This window comes from Rattus norvegicus, chromosome 4, assembly GCF_036323735.1.
Source record: "Rattus norvegicus strain BN/NHsdMcwi chromosome 4, GRCr8, whole genome shotgun sequence".
Lineage (NCBI taxonomy): Eukaryota > Metazoa > Chordata > Mammalia > Rodentia > Muridae > Rattus > Rattus norvegicus.
In genome coordinates this window covers 64093220-64113156 of record NC_086022.1, presented here as the reverse complement: position 1 = coordinate 64113156, position 19937 = coordinate 64093220, and the positions used below count along the sequence as shown (strand labels likewise).

Genomic DNA, 19937 nt, shown 5'->3' with positions numbered 1-19937 from the left:
GCAGAACTGAAAGGAGTAACTTGCCTAAAGTAGCCCAGGTGGCAGAACTACAATGCAGTCTCAGGGGTCCCCAAGGATACGCCCATGCCCTGAACCATTCCACTGCACTGACACACTGGAACCCAAGGCTCTGGCCTCGAACTTGGAAACCTCACATTTTTTTCTCACTACTTTCAACACATTAAAGTGAATGCTTCCTACACCGCAAGCCAGTCCTCACCAGCCATCCCCGCATAGTCAACTGATTCACTTTTCAGATGTGCAGAAACGCCACTTGGGAACAATGGCAAGCCTGGGAGGAAAACAGGCTCCAGCTTGGACCATGCCTTCAGAATGTCAGTGAGGAAAGCTGACTTGTGTGCACTTGCTACTGTGTCCCTGACAAATGAAAGTAACATTAGGAGAGGCTGTTCATTCATAAAAGAGGAAGAGGAAGGAGAAAGTATCTCTCTTTATGGACACATTGTTACTTAAGGTGGATTTGGAAAGATATTTAAATTTAGGTTGATATAAAAAAGAAATGGAGTTCGAGCCTAAGGTAACAATCAGGAACGGGTGCAGGGAGAGAACAGGAGGCCCATTCAAAATGGCGAGAGCTAGACGTAGCTGACTATTCACTCCGATTTGCCTAAAACAGGAATGCTTTATGCTTTTTTTTCTTTCCCCAATATAATTATTACTAAGGCCGCTTTCACACCTAAGTGTCCCATTTGGAAAATTATATGGTCACTCTGCTATAGGGTGTAATCAGGAAGTAGGCGAAGACTAGTCCAGAAAGATAAAACTGAATAGAGGCTCAAGGAGGGCCTCGTGCCAAAGAACGCAGACCCTTCTATAAACACTGAGACATCATTAAAGGTTTAATGGCACGCATCTGAGGGCCAAGCGGCATTTATCCTCACAGGGAAGTCCAAATATTAGCTGTGAGAGGTTTTGCAGGAAACCCTGGTAACATAATGACAACCTGGGCCAAGAAGACAGCTGCTGAAAGGGATAAATGGAAGTGGGAGAGAAACTACAGCTGCAATACTTTAACGCTGCAATAGTCCCTGTAAAAACCCAAGCAGTGAAGTTTCTTTGGCTTTGCAGACTGCATGCTCTCTAATATGCACAATTGTACAATTTTCTCTCCGTAGCTGCAAGTATCCGTACGCGATGCATGAGTGAATAAATGGGATATGATTTGATGATGGCATCGAAATTAGAATTTCACATCATTGCCATGTGATGTATTGTTATTAGTAAGCTAATTTCAACAATTTAAAGTGAAAAAAATCCATTCATATTTTGTGGGTTACAAAAAAAAAAAAGGGTCAGAAGGCTCCATACTTAGAATGCACTCTTCACACCTTAACCAAGGGCCCGGTCACAGAGGACAGACCCCACATTACAAAACAGCCAGCTTAGAATGAGACCCTGTCTCAAAGAAACAAAACAAAACAAGCGGAGTCACCAGCTCCACCCTTGCCCAGAAATGCAAAGCGCCTTGGGTCCTGGAATCCCATTCACAATTCTTTTTATTCCTCATTCCGTGAGGAATAAAAAACATGGAGCACACTGAAGTCAGAGTACCCAGTCTGTGCTTAATTCAGTATTTAAGAACAGGGGCCAGGGGTGGGCGTGGGAGAACTATGGGAAAATGATTCACCTGTCTGTTAACCTCCCACAAACCTGCTCTCTCGTTTGACATACCCTCTTGGTAAATCATGTTGCAGTGTTTCATACTAAAAGTCAATGTGGATTTGTTCAGGAGCGGGACATATCCAGTTGTCTTGGCAGTACAGAAAAAGACAAAAAGCAAAACAAACAGGTGATTCAAAAGACTTTTCACCAGTTATAATGAAGACCTTTCATTAGAACTTGAAATTTCATCTCTATATTCCATATAGATGTTGAAATTCTACCTAGATTATAAAACCAAAGTTTTTTTCCCTATAAATGCCACCATGAAGCTGTACTTCAAACGCAGGTTCTTTTGACAAAGCAGAAACAGAACGAGCTGACAGGTTGAGTGACTGGTGTGTAACACCAACTGGCTGAGGGGACGGCTGCCCGTCAGAGCCTCTAAGGGCCTTCAGCTCTGTGCACACCATCTCGCTACTGCCTCCCCCTTCTGCCCACCATCAAGCCACATACATTTGCATGTCCTTTCCCTGTTCTGTTTACAGATTAACACGGCTAGGACTTTGCTTCCTCCTTCCCTCGGTGTTAGAAAAGTGAAGTACACCTAAGACTCTTGTATCACAACTTATAAAAGAGACAGATAAATCACAGTGTAAAACAGAAGCCAAAACCTCTATTTTCTTCCATTTTCAAAGAAGCAAATAATATGTCAAGTTATACTAAATAAGGGATTTAGGACCAGACTCACTTAAATCCGGAACTTACTTTTAAGAATTAAACATTTAAAACCCACCTCAGAATAAAGATGGCTCTGACAGTGTAGCCCGTCCCCTCAGTCAATTGGTTTTACACACCAATCACTCACCTGTCAGCTCGTTCTGTTTCTGCTTTGTCCAAAGAATCTAAGTTTGATGGTGGCATTTAATGGGTAAAAAAAAAAAACAACTTTGGTTTTATAATCTAGAACTTCAACATAGAGATGAAACTTCAGGTTAGAATGAACAGTCTTCATTGTAACTGGTGAAAAGTCTTTTCATACAGTTTTAACTGTCCTATACAGTTTTTAGCAACCTTGACTTCCCACTGCCCGAGGCAGCTAACCTTATTAAGATGAGCTGGCTGTATTTGAGGACGACGAGGAAGACCTGCTGACATCGCTAATCAATTACAAAGGAACAGCTGTCCAGGCAAATGAAACCCTGAAGAGTTTCAAGTATCTTAACAGGACACACCTTCCCCAGACCCAAGCTGTTTAAATATAAACTGAGTCGTGACAGCACTAAAGATCCCATTGCCTATTGCTTCCCTGAAGGTTGCTATAGAAACTTTTCCATTTGTGTGTGCAGTGCTAAGAACACTTCTGCACCAGACACTGCCCCTCGCAAACATCTCTCACTAACCCCTGCCCCCATCCTTCACCCTTCACACACACACACACACACACACACACACACACACACACACACACACACACACACACAGAGCGGGTTACAAAGGCAACAAATTACAGCAGGTATAGCTCTCTTTCCCTGAAGGAGTTACACGTGTGTAGTAGTGAGATTTGACTTAGCCTGAGCCTCAAGTACTTGCTCCAGCCAGCTTGGAATCAGCACAGCATGCAACGCCCACTCAAGAGCCTTCTTTTCTATCTCCGGTTACGTCTCTAGGGCGGTGGGCTTGTCAATACGAACTGTGCCCATCAAAGCCCAAAAGCTCAAAGGTAGAAAGCCTGCGCTGCCGCACAGCTTAGCAACAGTTTGACAATGAGTACATTAAGTTCTTGGGGCACTAAGTTCCATGTGCATGAGAATGAGGAAAGCACTAGTCTCTTGGGAAGGATGGAAAGAACTGTGGTGAGGTACTCTAGCAAACAGTGAGAGGCAGGAAGGAGTAGGCTTTCACTCACTCATCAAGACAGCTGTAGACCACAGGCCCACCAAAGGGATTCTACTGGCTGACAGTATGGATAGACATGAAAGCTAGGAATAACATGAAGGGAAAGGTTGAACAGGAGACTTAAACAAGAAAGAAGGCTGCAATCGAAGGTGGGTGAAAGGGAAGGGGGGAGGAATAATGCAGTCCTAGAAGCACATCAAATACTATTAGAGTGTGCAATCCAAATGTGTCAGTAAAGAGGTCAATGTTAAATTCATATTCTATAGTTTACCACCATAACTTTTTAAGGAAAGGATTTTGTTATTGCTATCTTTGGACCCAGAGTCTCGCTATGTGCCCCAGGCTGGCCACGGTCTCACAGCAATCCTCTAGCCTCAACCTCCTAAATCCTGGGATTACAGGAGCACGGCACCATGCCCAGAAATCAATACCTCTGTTCTCTTTCTCTATATATCACCTCATGCTTGCCCTCAATTCCAAGAACATCCAAGAAGCCACTAGCATGTTGAATGTCTTGTCCTCTAGACATTCAAAGTTGGATTTATGGATGATGAACTTAGATGTATCAACCACTTCTTAAAGTGAAGCAACCCTATTAATCTCAGCAGACCATAAACGGTGAAGAGGAAGAGAAACTAAACACAAAATAGCCAAACACTAATAGTAGTTGCCTCTGAGTAATAAGATTAAAGATGAGATTTTGGGTTGCTTTTTTGGCTGTTGTTGTTTTTTGTTTTTGGGGTTTTTTTGTTTTGTTTTTGTTTTGTTTGTTTTTGCTATTTTTACATTTCTATACTCTTAATTTTTTTTTCTTTTACAATGATCTGCTTGGTTTGGTTCAGGTTAAATATGGGCACAAAAAAAAATGTCATTGAGGCCTAGCATTTTTATTTGCTACAGACTTGATACACAGGTCAATACATTGAGATTTTCCTTGTAGACTTGATAGTGAAAAACTATCTAATTATCTTTAAGTAGACTTTAATAAAGGTATGGGCCTTAGAAATGTAACTTCTTTTTTAAAAGATGGGGAAACTGGGCTGGAGAGATGGCTCAGTGATTAGCAGCACTGGCTGCTCTTCCAGAGGACCTGTTTCCTTCCCAGCACTGGCATGGGGGCTCATAGCCATCTGCTCCAGTTCCAGGGGGTCCAACGCCCTCTTCTGGTCTCCACAGACACCAGGTGCACACAGAGTACACATACATTCATACGTCCAGGCAAAATACTCATGCACATAAAACAAATGTTTTAAATGTAAAAATTAAGTAAGCGTTTGCTTAAGATTACCAAAACAGTAACAGCTTCTGGACTAAAGCTGGTGTCGTGGCTTCTAACTCACTCTTCTCTCACTATGCCATTTATTGGGATTAGACTTTGTAAAATTCCAACACCATTCTGGGAGTATCTATGGTTTGTGATGTACCATGGCAACAGGAAGATGGGTAAAACCTACTCACTGGACTCAGGGTCAGTTTAACAGACAAATTGACAAAGACTTCTCCTTCTTTTATTATAGAAACTTTCGTACCTGCTGGTGAAATGTAACTGTTTACTTTTTATTTCCTTCCGAGGGAGTCTGAACTCTGTTAGTGAACATTCTAGAACCATTCACAAGCTATAAATCCTTCCTAATTTAGAAGGGAGATGGGGGGGGGGAGTCATAATAGTCTAACAGTAAACTTTATTACAGTTTTGCATCTCTTGACTTACTGTACTGAAATGCTTCCTCCTCTCCCTTAGAACCAAAAGAAATTACACTTTTTGGTCACGGTGGTTATGGTGGTCGTTCGTGGGGGGTGGAGGTGGAGGTGGAGGTGGGGAAGGAGAGAGGTTAGTGTTTCCCTGATCCCGTAATATGGTTCCTGAGATTCCTGAATATGTAACCTCTCTGCCTTCCATGACATTTTCCCGTTCCCCTTATTACTTACACTTTCAGTATCAAGGTTAGCCTTCACCCTTCCAGGGAATCTACTAGCTAAGGCAATTTGCCACACCTGAGCCATCCAAGAGGTAGCTACGTTCAACTTTGCTAAGCCACCATCACTACACCGCTGGGTTCACACACCATCACTCCAGCCGACAAAACTCACTGTCCCTGAGAGATGCGCTCTGAGAAAGGAGCAGCTGAGACCTGGGGCATCCGCGAGGGTCCCCGAATGAAGCGGGCATCAGGTTGCTACCAGATACTAAAGCCGGGCAGGGTAGCAGCCGGCCTTCTCACCATAGAACACCAAGCCACTTAAGAAAGAAAAGAAATTCTCACAACTGTAACAATTACAGCGAAGCCACTCACCTGCAAGGAAACCACCAGTAGCACCCAGTCCTCAGCGACGCCGTGCTGCAGGTGCCAGGGAGGATTCATCGCTACCGCCGGCATCGACGATCTTTTGTAGCCCAGAAGCCAGACCGAGCAGGACCGATGGCGCTGTGTATTGGAAAGCAGCATTGTCACTCATTCACGGCCCCGCCCTCCAGCCGGCAACCAGAAGGAGGTTCTTTCCGGTTTCTCAAATCCCTCCGGTAAGGAGGGAGGCTATGATTGGTTTAGTGAAGAAACAGGCGTACGGTTAAACCAATAAGGTGGTAGTTTCGGCACAGGCAGGCGGGCTTTAGCCGTAGAGACCCAAACCCTAGAGCGTCGCCGGGGCAATTGAGAAACTCAAGGCCGGGTTTGCAGTCCCGTGAACTGTTTGAAGTTCTCGAAATTGAAACACACCTACCTTGAAAAGCCGGTCGACGGAACCGTGGGGAAGACCAGATGATATTTCTTTTAGTCAATGGAAAATGTCAGTCTACCTAGGCTGATCCTCACGGAAGCTTGTTTAGTACGCATCTGTGTCGAAAATAGAGATGAAAATGAAAACCTTTCAAGTGTCCCATGTACAGATAGTTGCACATTCTTTCTTTCTCCTAACATTATGAAGGGAAGAGAAACGAATGAATACCCTAAAAGTACAAGAACTGGCGGATGGGGTTAGAAAAGGAGAGAGTTGTAAACTTGGAAAACCAGTTTCTGAAGGGAAATCTATGAAAACACCAGCTTGTCACTGGGATCTGGCACCAGAGCTGGAAGCTTCTCAGCCGGCTTGAACTACCACACAAGATTTGAAACGTGTGTCAAAACGTGAATGAGAAAGATAAGAAATGTTATGTTTGCCTGAACGCATGGGGAAAATCCTCACTCTTGGTTTCTGAAAGCTGCTCTATGTAGTTAGTGTCTTCAGAACTTATCTTTGTTAATCCTATAAACAAGTCCAGTAAGTTTATAACCAGCTAACCGGTTCTGGGTTCAGCTCTCCACACATTTAGGAAGATAATCTTGCCACACGTTAAACTTCTGGGACACACTGAATTGATGTCATTAAGGCCTACTTGTAGCAAGTCGTATTTCCCATTTATTCATTTTAGTGCATAATATTTGCAGCTGCTCCTTTCTCAGAGACAGTGAGTTCTGTGGGCTGGAGTGACGGTGTGTGAACCCAGCGGTGTAGTGATGGTGGCTTAGCAAAGTTGAACTCGACCTCCTGGATGGCTCAGGTTTGGCGAATTGTCTTAGCTAGTAGATTCCCTGGAAGGAAGAAGCAGGACTCTGCCCTGTATGTAGCGTGAAGGCCGACCTTGATCCTAAGTGTAAGTTAAATGTCCTGGAAGGCAAAGAGGTTGCATATTCAGGAATCTCAGAAATCATATTAACAGGTTCAGGGGAACACTATCACCCCCCACACACACACACACACGCACACACACCACTACCACCACCACTGTGGCCAAAAAGTGTAAAGACAAAGAACAGACATTCATTTCTGGGAGAACAGATGAAAAAGCCAGGCAACTCCCAATAGGTAATTGGCCATCTCTAGTGACAGCTGTAAGTAGCACAAGGTTATTAGAGTTCAGGTCAGAAGAGCCAAGAGAAGGAAGCCTCCCAATCTTATACACTTGCCAACCTCTTCTTCCTTTTCTTCATGCAGATGTGAGGCAGGTGGACCAGAAACCATTTCCGACACCCTGTAGTATCAGAACTTTCTCCTCAGGAAAGCTAACACGTCAGCCGTTCAAAACCAGTCATAACAGTCATACAGCCTTTGGCATTTGGGGGTACTCTGAACCGAAGGATGCCGGCTCATTTTGTTTACTTTGGTGTTATTGACTAGTCGATAGCACTAGCTTGTCATGTAAAACTTTAACAATATTCGTCTTTTAGAATTATTCATCATGGTCATTAGCGTATGTATTGTTATAAAAAAAACAAACAAACAACTTTACCAGCGATTCTCTTAGGTAGGAATTAAAAGCAAGTGTTGGGAGCAAGCCTGGTCTTTATGACACAGGCATTCACAGAAGTGAACAATGTCAGGAGTCACCACCGCACAGAAGGGATTGTTCCTATGATCATCGAGATAACAATATCATATCCTGGACCCCGTGTTCTGATCTGTCCACGAGCTGGCTTCCCTGAGAACGTTCAAAGGGTGAGTTTGTGCTCGCAAAGATTATCATAATCCCATTTAAAGCAAAGATGACCTTCAAAAATAGTAGACTAATGCCTTACTTCACAGGGCCTTAGAAAGAAACCTACCTAGTTCCTTGCACAAATAAACGTAAAGGGATTGGCTCAGAAGTACTTGAGTATTTATAGGGGATTGAGACAAAAACCCAAGGCTGCTAATTCATAGTTCTGGGGAAAGTCTCTCTTCTTGCAACCACCCCCACCTCCCACAAGCAATGTGAATATGTTCCAGTTATGAGGAATTTATTCTGAGGCTGAAGGGATGATTCAGCAGTTATGATATTATAGTACCCTTGTGGAGGACCCAAGTTCAGTTCCTAGCACCCACATCTGATGTCTCACAACGTCTCCAGCTCCAGGAGATCGCACACCCTCTTCTGGACTCTATGGTCACCTGTACTTATATGTGCACAGTTATACACATAATTTAAAAATAATAAGAAAGCCAGACATAGGGTTGGGGATTTAGCTCAGTGGTAGAGCGCTTGCCTAGCAAGCGCAAGGCCCTGGGTTCAGTCCCCAGCTCTGAAAAAAAAAACAAAAAAAAAAAACCAGACATGATGATTTATGCCTTTAATCCCAGCACTCGGGAGGCAGAGGCAGGCAGATTTCTGTGAGTTTAAGGCCAGCCTGGTCTACATCAGGAATACTTCCAGGAATACTAGGACTATATAGTGCTATATAGTGAGATCTGTCTCAAAAAGAAAAAAAGGGGGGGGAAGGGGGAATAAGAAGAATGAATATTAAAAATTAGGAATTCCATTCTGATACAATATAGGTACTATGAAAACAAGTCTGTTTGGGTTCATTACTTCAAATTTTGATGTAGTCCCACTTGCAGCCAAATAAACGAAACAATAACGAATCATTTAACCTTATTGCCAGTTTGTCTTTATTGTCTGCATATATTGAACAGTCATTATCAGCCCATATTTATACCTTGAGAATTGTTCCATTAATAACCTGAATAAAGTATAATTTATGGTAGCATACGTAACTTCACGGCAATGTGCACAGAGGCCATGGTCTTTTCCAAATAGGGCTGAGCTGGTCCATAAAGCATAAAAACGTCCACTGACTTGGATGGTTCTACCTTTATCTAGTTTAGCAGAACCATTGTCTTTCTCCAGTAAATTACAGAGTTGGTCCCATATCCCATGCACAGGACTGCCTGCTTATCTTAGTATCAGGACACTTCGTGAGCTGACTGTTTGCTGCTGGTAGTCTCCCACCAATTCCTTTCTTTTTCGAAGTCAAGTTGTCTGAGTGCCATAGTCTGCCCTCTGCCATTGACCTGAGTCCAGATTCCTGTTTTCTGTGTGCATTCCTATACTCTGTCAGTCCCCAAGCCTAGTCTGCCATCACATTCTGCCTCCAGTTTCCCAGCAGCCTCCTGTTCAGTCTCCCTGAGCTTCCTCCCAGTCCTCCAGGGAAGCAGGCTGGTCCTCAAAGGAAACCTTTGTGAATGTGGCACAAGTAATCCCCCTTGTCTTCCACCAGCTTAGAGCAGTGGCTTCCGGTTGTGAAAACATACAGACTTTCCTTTCTCCTGTGGTTATCCCATCGCCCATGTATTGCCCTCTAAATGTGAGATTATAATATTATATATAATATATAATATATGCTCATATATATATGCTCATAATGTTAGCTCCAAAGAAAACTGAGAAAAGTAAATAATTCTGTTTATTTCAATTTTTTGAGTCAATATTTACCATATAACCCAAGCTGTCCTTGAACTCAAAATCCTCCTATCTTAGCCTCCAAAGTTATGGGATTACTGGCAAGCATTACACCCAGCTTTTTAATTTATTTTTTAATAGTTACCTTTCCCCATTTACTTATATATGTATAATGCACACATGTAATAACTTGATACATATGCACAGTGTATCATGATGCAATGGTAATTAACGTTTCTGCCCTTCTAAACATCATTTCTTTGTGCTGGGATCTTTTGGACTCCTTCGGTCTGCTTCATTATTACATGTGTAAGAATTGTATAGTCGGGGGCTGGAGAGATGGCTCAGCGGTTAAGAGCACCCAACTGCTCTTTCAGAGGTCATGAGTTCAATTCCCAGCAACCACATGGTGGCTCACAACCATCTGTAAAGAGATCTGATGCCCTCTTCTGGTGTATCTGAAGACACCTACAGTGTACTTATATATAATAAATAAATAAATCTTTAAAAAAAAAAAAAAAAAAAAGAATTGTATAGTCACCTTACCATGCTGTAGAACACTTGAACTAATCCTGTCTTGACTATTTTGGTAGCAGTCTCTTAAACCTTCCATATCCTACCTGTCCTCACAAGCCTTCAGTAACCACTCCTTCACTCTGTAGTTCTAGGACACCGACTTCTTTAGCTTACGTGTGAATGGAAACGTGAGTGTGTGTTCCTGGTCGTGGTGGCTTGCTTTGTATACGTCATGACCTCCAGTTCCACACCGTTAGCTCCCTCCTTTCACAGCTGAGAAAAAGACGAGAGTGAGTGAAAGGATCACTTTCTTAGAAAAATAGTCAAAGCTTAGAATGAGAGAGTCCTTTCTCCAGATGAATAGCAAACACAGATGCATTACCAGGGACTGGCAATGATCCGCTAGAGAACAGCAGTGATGGCGGATTTACAGATGTGTGTACTCTGCCTGGCGTGCTCTCTTCTCAAAGCTGTCTGCCTGGTTTCCAGTAAGGACTATTACTCTACACTGCGTCATCTGGGGCAGCCTGTCTAACCTCTTCCTCCCGTTTCATTGTATAAGGGACATATTAATTGTAAACGCCTCACAAAATTATGCATTGGCAAGAACGCGCAATGAGTTCTGGCTCTAAAACGTCTCAATATAGGGACTGGAAAGATGGCTCAGTGGTTAAGTCCTTGCAGAGGACTCCAGTGAGTTCCCTGCACCACGCAGCTCACAGTCATCTGTAGTCCCAGTCCCAGGGGAATCTGACACCTTTTGAACTTCTGAAGGCACCAGGTGCATAGCACACAATCGTGCAGACTAACACTCATAAAATGAAATAAATCTCTTCAGAAAGTGTCTCAGTGTAAACGACCCAGTACAACTTCTTACATATATTGCCAAATCAACCTTGTTGATTTTCTCACCTTCTTCTAAGAAAAATAAGAAAGAGCAGTGTGTCACTTGGAGGCCTTCCAGGACAGTAAATGGCTGGACCTAGCAGATAAGGTTTCAGGGGCTGTACAAGTAGAGAAAGGCACGTGATTATGGAGTCCAAAATAAGTACTGTGCCAGAAGATGTCAGTCGGGTAAGAAAACATAAGCCTTGGGGCTTAAATTTTCATGGCGAGATAAACATTTTAAAGGCACATGGAGAATACCATTAAAAAAAATCATAAACGGCAACAAAAGTCAATGTATAATAAAATCATCTCGAGCTCTTTCGGGGTCTGGAGAGATGGCTGAACGTGTAAGAGCACATATTCTCAGCTTTCCATAATGCTAACTTTTAGCCTCCATGGGCGCCATACACAGACGTGCATGCAGGCAAAACAGACACATGAAATAAATTTTAAAATCTTTAATGAAAAGAAATAAACCTTTAACATAAAATATTGTTTCTTTGGGTCTAAGCATTCAAGAGGCTACTTGCATTGCCAGGTGGCCCTGCTCTAAAACGATTTCTCTGCTGGCTGGAGAGCTGTTTACATCCCACTGCCTCTAGGTGCTATCACTGTATTCTGAGGAGAAACACTTTTACCTACAGATCCGTGACTCCAGCATGAGGCAGACAAAACTCACGCTTCCCAGCTGCGTCCTCACACAGTCCTTACAAAAATCAGTCTGGGAAATAGGTTTTATCTGTTAGTTGCTAAGGAAGAGAAAGCAAGAGTACGTAATTCATCATCAGGCTTGTCGTCTCGTGCAAAACTGACACCCGAGGTTTGCTCTCTCTAAGCTGGGTGAGCGTCCTGAGTATTCTCCTGCATGGCTGCTCTGTGAGGTATCAGGTGCCAGATAGATAAATGTGTTGGCAACCACAGCATGAGAAATCAAGAAGAAAGTTACTCTGAGACATGTGCTGCTTATGAAGTTGGAACAAAGGAGATGTCTTCAGTCAAATGGCTCTGGGAAAGGTGATAATGTTCCAAGACTCAGGTTGTTGGGATCCGCATTCACTCTTAACAGCTGACGCAAGGAACCGCAATGCCAGTGGCCTAACTTCTTTGCTTAATGCAACACGGAGCATGTATACAAAGGCCAGTGTAGCTATGCTTCCCTAGAGAGTTTTTCCTGTCAAGAAATCTATTCAGGGCCCATAGGAAAGGACCTTTGTTTCTCTATCCCAAACTCATTGTATTAAGCAAACCAAGAGTAAACCACTCTAACAAAATGCTGCAGCTAATGCTTTCCATCTTGTAAATTCGCCTTTTTCCTTCAGAAATGTAGAGGATCTTATTTCAGTCGGCACCTCAAATCAATAATCAGTTACACCAAGTGTCCCTGAAGTTCTGAGAAATTAAGTCACTGTATAAGTTTAGTCTCTATATCAATCACTCTGGCTTGGTGCACAAGGGAGTGCCCCCTACATTCTAATAATCATCCTTATAACTTAAAATCAATTAGCCAGAAGGAAATGTTTAATTTGATTTGTGATCTCTCATCTTTCTGTCTTTAAAAGTTTAATAGAGCTGGCAGACTAGAAACTCTCTCGAGAGCCATGTTTTCTGTTTATTGAAGATGTGCACATTCAGTGTGAGTAGGAGAGACTCGTTTCTTTGGCTGCTTATAAAATAAGAGATGGAGTTTCTGAGTACTCTTAAAAACAAATAGGACAGGACTTCTACTGCTGCTTGCATTTCTTAAAAACTTACGTGACTTTAGACAATATGATTAAAAACTTAGAGCCTTTATGACAATATGATTCCATTTCTATAAAACCAGCACAGGGCAAAGACTCAGAGATAAACCACCAGCAGGCATTAAGGAACTTTATAGGCAATAGAAGTGTCTTCCCAAGTTGGACGATTGTGATGGCTTCGTGTCGTCTTAAACTTTACCACTGAGTGTTGAAAATGGCTGCTTTATATCTTCAAAAACTTTTAGTGACCACTGACTTTAGAGAAACAGGCAGATGTGGACAAATACTCGCCCTTGCCTCATTGAGAATAAGTTAGTTAACCTCCCTAATCTTCAGGAATTTTTTTTTTTACTTTTTTTTGACTTTGACATGTCGAAGTTAAAATAGGACAATTTAAGGAATTCGCTATATAATAGGTATCTAATATTTGCTAATTCCCTCTCTTTCCCCGGGGGATGCCTAAAGAGTAATTGTATCCACTGCCCACCAGAGTTCTATTTGCATAAAATGAAGCAAGTGCAGCTGTAGCTTCTGGTGTCCTTGCCTTAGAATGCGACTGTTATCCACACTCCTTACCGTCCCCTTTCTCTTTCCCTTCGCTGCCAAGCACTAATTTTCTTACATGGATATACAATCATATCTCTGTTATTTTTCTCTATTGGGAAGGTGTTATGTGTGTGTGTGTGTGTGTGTGTTGGGGAGGGGCTGCACTTGTGTGGGCATGCATGCATAGGACAGAGGTTGACATCTGGATGTCTTCCTCCATTGCTTCTCCATGTTTGTATCTTTTTAGGCAGGGTCTCTCACTGAACCCAGAGCTCACCATTTCTGCTCCACTGGGGAATCAGCAAGCTCCCAGGCTCTGCCTGTCTCCATGCCTGAGGACTGACTAGGATTACAGATGTTTACCATCATACTGCTCTCTGTGGGTGCTGGGAATCGGAACTTGGGGCCCCATGCTTATGTAAGCAGCCCCTTTACCTACTGTACCTACTGGGCTATTTCCCCAACCACTGAAATGTGTATCTGAACCCACTCACTGAGCCAACCCTTAATTATTATTTTGATTGGTTTAAAGTTATGTAATATCTCTAAGACTAGAAAATATTATGTAAAACTCAAATTTATTACATCCTAATATTCTGTTATGCTTCATAACTTTTCAGTTAGAAAATGTGTTAAGCTAGTTTACCGTCTTTTTTTCAGGCAGTAAAGTAGGATGGAGATGAGTAGACAGTGGTGGTGGGGGAGGTGGTAATGAGGGTGGTGATAATGGTGGTGGTAGAGGAGGAGGAGGAGGAAGAGGAGGAGGAGGTGGTGGTGATGGTGGTGGTGGAGGTGGTGGAGGTGGTGGTGGTGGTGGAGGTGGTGGAGGTGGTGGAGGTGGTGATGGTGGTGGTGGTGGTAATGGTGGTGATGGTGGTGGTGGTGGTAGTGGTGGTGATAATGGTGGTGATAGTGGTGAAGATGGTGGTGGTGTGGTAGTGGTGATAGAAAGCAACTGAGGGAGATACTAGATCTCTGGCCTCCATAAACATGCTCACAGATGAACAAACACACACATGCACCACACACATGCACAAACATGTACAGGACAACAACAGAAGTCCTTGTCATCCTTCCCTTTAGCATTTTATTCTCCCTCTTTAGTCTGCCTGGTTTTCCCTTTCCTCTTTGGTGATGTGGTCTCTATGTAGGCCAGGCTGCCTGGAACGCACAGCAATCTTCCTGCTCAGACTCCCAAGTGCTGGGACTATTGTTATGACGCATCCTTAAAGAACTGGGAGGCCCGAGCTCTCTCTATTTCATCCCTGTGTGTCTTCTTGTCTCCTCAGAGAGGAATACTCTATCCAGCCATGGCATTCGCTATACAATGTAACGATTTAAATGATTTAAATGATGCGCTTTCTTTATGCATGGTTTGCTTCCTTGTAGGATACATTTTCTAGAATTTTATTATTTAGAGGAAGCCATATTTTTGCCAGACCACAGACATGTCTGCAGTTCTGTGTTAAATCTCAGGGACCTCAGGTTTCACAGAACTCTTCAGGGATCCTTCAGACACTGGTTAAAAGCCTTGAGAATGGTGGCTATTCTGTTCCCTGGCATTTCTTGCTCTACCATTCTCCCCACCCCTTTTCTTTGCATCAATCTTTGTATCTCCTCACTGGCACTTGTCTTAGAATTAAAAGTCCCCATCGACCAGGCTTCCATTTTGTATCTTTTTCCTGTGCCTTTTTTCTTGGAGCTTCAACCATTCGCTGTTCACCTTTTCCTCCTTTTGGTTCCTTTTCTCTTCTTAAATGAAAGCCAAATTGACAGTGATTTATTAAAACTGACTCAGGAAGGAGATGAAAATAGCTCTATTGTCAATAAAGGGATCAAGCCCATAATATAAAATCTTCCCTAAAATAATGATGATAATATTAATAATAATACAAAGGAATTCTGGTGAGGCCCAATGCTTGCTGTTTCCTTTCGTGTAGAAAGAAATCTATTAGTGTAACTTGAATACTTTCTGTCTCTCTATGTCTAAGAAAGTAAGAGCAAGACTGAAGTGTATCTGACCCAGCTTCTCCTTTGGAAATGAGCACTCATGAGTGGTGTTACCAGTTCTGCTTCTCCCTTGCAGGTGTACAAACTCCTCTGCTGTGTGCACTAAGGTGTGCACCTCCTCTGCTGTGTGCGCTAAGGTGTACAAACTCCTCTGCTGTGTGCGCTAAGGTGTACAAACTCCTCTGCTGTGTGCACTAAGGTGTGCACCTCCTCTGCTGTGTGCGCTAAGGTGTACAAACTCCTCTGCTGTGTGCGCTAAGGTGTGCACCTCCTCTGCTGTGTGCACTAAGGTGTGCACCTCCTCTGCTGTGTGCACTAGGGTGTGCACCTCCTCTGCTGTGTGCACTAGGGTGTGCACCTCCTCTGCTGTGTGCACTAAGGTGTGCACCTCCTCTGCTGTGTGCACTAAGGTGTGCACCTCCTCTGCTGTGTGCGCTAAGGTGTACAAACTCCTCTGCTGTGTGCACTAAGGTGTGCACCTCCTCTGCTGTGTGCACTAAGGTGTGCACCTCCTCTGCTGTGTGCACTAGGGTGTGCACCTCCTCTGCTGTGTGCACTAGGGTGTGCACCTCCTCTGCTGTGTGCACTAAGGTGTGCACCTCCTCTGCTGTGTGCACTAAGGTGTGCACCTCCTCTGCTGTGTGCGCTAAGGTGTGCACCTCCTCTGCTGTGTGCACTAAGGTGTGCACCTCCTCTGCTGTGTGCGCTAGGGTGTGCACCTCCTCTGCTGTGTGCACTAGGGTGTGCACCTCCTCTGCTGTGTGCACTAGGGTGTGCACCTCCTCTGCTGTGTGCACTAAGGTGTGCACCTCCTCTGCTGTGTGCACTAAGGTGTGCACCTCCTCTGCTGTGTGCACTAGGGTGTGCACCTCCTCTGCTGTGTGCACTAGGGTGTGCACCTCCTCTGCTGTGTGCACTAGGGTGTGCACCTCCTCTGCTGTGTGCACTAAGGTGTGCACCTCCTCTGCTGTGTGCGCTAAGGTGTGCACCTCCTCTGCTGTGTGCACTAGGGTATACAAACTCCTCTGCTGTGTGCACTAAGGTGTGCACCTCCTCTGCTGTGTGCACTAGGGTGTGCACCTCCTCTGCTGTGTGCGCTAAGGTGTACACCTCCTCTGCTGTGTGCGCTAAGGTGTGCACCTCCTCTGCTGTGTGCGCTAAGGTGTACACCTCCTCTGCTGTGTGCGCTAAGGTGTGCACCTCCTCTGCTGTGTGCACTAAGGTGCGCACCTCCTCTGCTGTGTGCACTAGGGTGTGCACCTCCTCTGCTGTGTGCGCTAAGGTGTACACCTCCTCTGCTGTGTGCGCTAAGGTGTGCACCTCCTCTGCTGTGTGCACTAAGGTGTGCACCTCCTCTGCTGTGTGCACTAAGGTGTACACCTCCTCTGCTGTGTGCGCTAAGGTGTACACCTCCTCTGCTGTGTGCACTAGGGTGTGCACCTCCTCTGCTGTGTGCACTAGGGTGTGCACCTCCTCTGCTGTGTGCGCTAAGGTGTGCACCTCCTCTGCTGTGTGCGCTAAGGTGTGCACCTCCTCTGCTGTGTGCGCTAAGGTGTGCACCTCCTCTGCTGTGTGCGCTAAGGTGCGCACCTCCTCTGCTGTGTGCGCTAAGGTGTGCACCTCCTCTGCTGTGTGCACTAAGGTGCGCACCTCCTCTGCTGTGTGCACTAGGGTGCGCACCTCCTCTGCTGTGTGCACTAGGGTGTGCACCTCCTCTGCTGTGTGCGCTAAGGTGTGCACCTCCTCTGCTGTGTGCGCTAAGGTGTGCACCTCCTCTGCTGTGTGCGCTAAGGTGTGCACCTCCTCTGCTGTGTGCGCTAAGGTGCGCACCTCCTCTGCTGTGTGCGCTAAGGTGTACACCTCCTCTGCTGTGTGCGCTAAGGTGTGCACCTCCTCTGCTGTGTGCACTAGGGTGTGCACCTCCTCTGCTGTGTGCGCTAAGGTGTACACCTCCTCTGCTGTGTGCGCTAAGGTGTGCACCTCCTCTGCTGTGTGCACTAAGGTGTGCACCTCCTCTGCTGTGTGCACTAAGGTGTACACCTCCTCTGCTGTGTGCGCTAAGGTGTACACCTCCTCTGCTGTGTGCACTAGGGTGTGCACCTCCTCTGCTGTGTGCACTAGGGTGTGCACCTCCTCTGCTGTGTGCACTAGGGTGTGCACCTCCTCTGCTGTGTGCACTAGGGTGTGCACCTCCTCTGCTGTGTGCACTAGGGTGTGCACCTCCTCTGCTGTGTGCACTAGGGTGTGCACCTCCTCTGCTGTGTGCACTAGGGTGTGCACCTCCTCTGCTGTGTGCGCTAAGCCCAGGGTGCTGTTAGGAAGCTGATCAGGAGGCAGAGGCAGGCGGATCTCCGTGAGTTTGAGGTCAAGCTGGTCTACAGAGCCACTTCCAGGATAAACAACGCTACACAGAGAAACCCTGTCTCAAAAAAACAAAAATAAACAAACAAAAACCCACAAAGGGAAGAAAAGGAGGAAGGAGAAGGAAAAAGAATAAGAGAAGGATAAGAAGAATACGATGGAGAAAAGGAAGAGGAAGAAGAGGAAGAAGGAAGAGGAGAGAAGAGGAGGAGGAGAGGAGGAGGAGGAGGAGAGGAGGAGGAGAAGAAAAGGAGAAGGAGGAGAAGAAAAGGAGGAGAGGAGGAGTAGGAGGAGGAGAGGAGGAGAAGGAGGAGGAGGAGAGGAGGAGGAGGAGGAGGAGAAGGAGGAGGAGGAGAGGAGGAGGAGAGGAGGAGGAGGAGAGGAGGAGGAGAAGAGAAGGAGAAGGAGGAGAAGAAAAGGAGGAGAGGAGGAGGAGGAGGAGGAGAGGAGGAGAAGGAGGAGGAGGAGAGGAGGAGGAGAAGAAAAGGAGAAGGAGGAGAAGAAAAGGAGGAGAGGAGGAGGAGGAGGAGGAGAGGAGGAGAAGGAGGAGGAGGGGAGGAGGAGGAGGAGGAGGAGGAGAAGGAGGAGGAGGAGAGGAGGAGGAGAGGAGGAGGAGGAGAAGAGAAGGAGGAGGAGAAGGAGGAGAGAAGGAGAAGCAGCAGCCGCTGTTTATCGGTTCTCATCCTTGAGCTATGTAGTCCAGCAGCCTTGCCAGGAATAAAGCTGGTGTTCTCATCACTAACCTCATGACTTAGGAGTCATTTTATAGCTTTGGAGTGGTAAAAAATAAATTTGGAAGGTTTGAACTTAATTTATACGCTCAAAAAAGTAGCCAGAACATGAACTTACATGCATTCTTCACCCAGCTTCTAACCTTAACATCTTACAGAACCATAGCACAGTAGTCAGAGCCAGGAACTGGGACCTTGAGCTTCGCCGCTGACTTCCCGCTGAGGCTCCCTCGCGTTCCGTGATCTTATCGGGCATCTCCCTGGCATTTAGTTGGTTAGTTGTCCTTGGTCCCCTGCAGTCTGTACTTGTTCCCCCAGTCTCCCCCACCCATCTTGATATGTGTGAAGGGTGTACTCTGTTTGTCAGACAGCTCTCCGTTTTGAGTCCGATGTTTTTTGTCGGTGAAGCTAGGCGTGTTGGCTGAGAGTGCTATGGAGGGGTCTTACGTCCACACCAGGTCACAGCTGTTTGTGATACTGATGTCATCCTGTTCACCTACGGTCACTAGCTTATGGTGGTCTTGCCAGGTTCCTTTCCTCTGAAAGCAGTGTTTTCCTCTTTGTGATTAGTAAACATCTTCACTATTACATTAAAATGATGTGAACTTTGTTTCTCCTCCTACCTTGTCACCCTGCGCCATACGGCAAGCACTTCACTGACGTCTCCCCCAGGCCCAACCTATTTCTTTTTTAATCAGTTTTTTTATCAGATAACTCATGGGAAACTACTCTATTTATTGATTATAATTCAATACTTCATTCTGTGGCTGGTTTGTCCAGGTTTGGGCATTTATTATATTTTACAGTTTATGGTCAGTTGCTTTAATTTGGCCGTTCTCGTTTTTTCTAGATGCTCCTTCGAGTTGGCGTGCGCTTTTGTTTGGTTTTGCTTCTTGGATCATTTTCTTATTTTCTGGCATCACAGCATGTGTTCTTTGTTCTGGCCCTGTAATCAAATCTTTCTTCAAAGAATGCTTGTTCCTTGGGTAATCAATCAGGGCTTAGATACGGAGATGGGAAAGAAGATCTGGAGTTGAATTTGCATTAGTAAGGTTGTAGGTATGCACGTCCTATGAATTAGCCATTTCACCCCCTGCGACATGAACGTCTTGGAGAAACTCTTTGCTTGTGTGCAAGTGGAGTCACATATGGCTTTAAGAGCACAAAACTGGAGATAATGCTCATCAGGAAGAAAGCTTGGCGGCTCCTGAGACTGCTCTGCCTCAGTGAAAACAAACGAGCTACATTATCTGCACGTCAACATGGATAATTGTCAGATGCACAATTTTTAATAAAAAAGAACGCAGCACTTCCACGAACATGAACCCTAGCTATAAAACACTGTCTGTTCATAAGGATGTGTCAGTGACAAGAAAGAAAGGGAACGGTGACTATAAAGGGAACTGGTTACAGATTGGTGATAGAATGCGGTCC

The 19937-nt window shown here is 45.0% G+C and overlaps 1 protein-coding gene across 3 annotated transcripts in view; it reads right to left on the bottom strand.

Annotated features, from left to right (window-relative positions):
- The window catches only part of Bpgm (bisphosphoglycerate mutase), a 28941-nt gene extending 22593 nt beyond the window's left edge, over nt 1-6348 (bottom strand). The window contains exons 1-2 of one of the 3 annotated variants that reach the window (XM_039107293.2): nt 6241-6348; nt 5814-5945 (exon numbers count right to left, since the gene is read on the bottom strand). The gene's annotated coding sequence lies outside the window, so the exon portion shown is untranslated. Of the gene's footprint in view, nt 1-2488; nt 2526-5813; nt 5946-6240 lie in introns of those variants that run through there. The other 2 variants (XM_063285747.1, NM_199382.2) reach the window with 2 other exon arrangements.
- Nucleotides 6349-19937: the final 13589 nt, after the last annotated feature.